The sequence below is a fragment of the Galeopterus variegatus genome, unplaced genomic scaffold (genome assembly GCF_000696425.1).
Source record: "Galeopterus variegatus unplaced genomic scaffold, G_variegatus-3.0.2 Scaffold4787, whole genome shotgun sequence".
Taxonomy (NCBI): Eukaryota; Metazoa; Chordata; class Mammalia; order Dermoptera; family Cynocephalidae; genus Galeopterus; species Galeopterus variegatus.
Window position 1 is genome coordinate 29,432 of NW_007730898.1, and position 720 is coordinate 30,151.

A 720-nucleotide genomic window follows, 5' to 3' on the forward strand; every position below is an offset into this window, starting at 1 on the left:
GGCGCAGTTGCAGTGTCAAAGCCTGAGCAGGGTGGGGTGAGCACCCACATGGGGTTAGTCCAGGAAGGGTGAGAAGAGTATTTCCATGGAATGAAGGGTGACATAGGGAGGGCATCAGAGGCTGAGGATATCACCCAAGAATGGGGGTGGCCAAGCATGGGGTCTTGGAGCCAGAGTAGAGTGAGGAAGTTGACTGCACACAGGGGTAGCTTCGTGTAGGGTGGCAGGGTCTTGAGGGGATCTGAGGATTAGATAGTAGCAGTGTATTAATGACAATACAACTGATGCTAACACTGTAGTTGCCCTCTGGATGGGTAGGAGATATCCTGTCTAAGATATCGGTTCTACTCACACTCCATTGGGTAAAGCAATCCTATAGCTAAGCCAGAGGAAAGAGACAGGGAAACCGGTATTCTCTTTCCTCATTAAAGCATGGCAAGGGTGGGGAGGAAGCAAATAGTACAATCTACCACAGCATTTATGGCCTACAAAAATCGTGGCTCATCCTCTGAGATTGGGAGAGGAATCCACATTCTGTGAACTTGAGGCAACAATACAATTATGAACAAAATATGATTCTTGTAAACTGAGGATATAAGGGATTGTGGCTACTGAATAGACAATCAACAGTATCTGACGTAGTTCACAACAACCTTTTAGCCATGGTTGTTCTGATGAGTACACCTGGGCTGGAGAAAAGAGACTGAGATGGACAGAGAC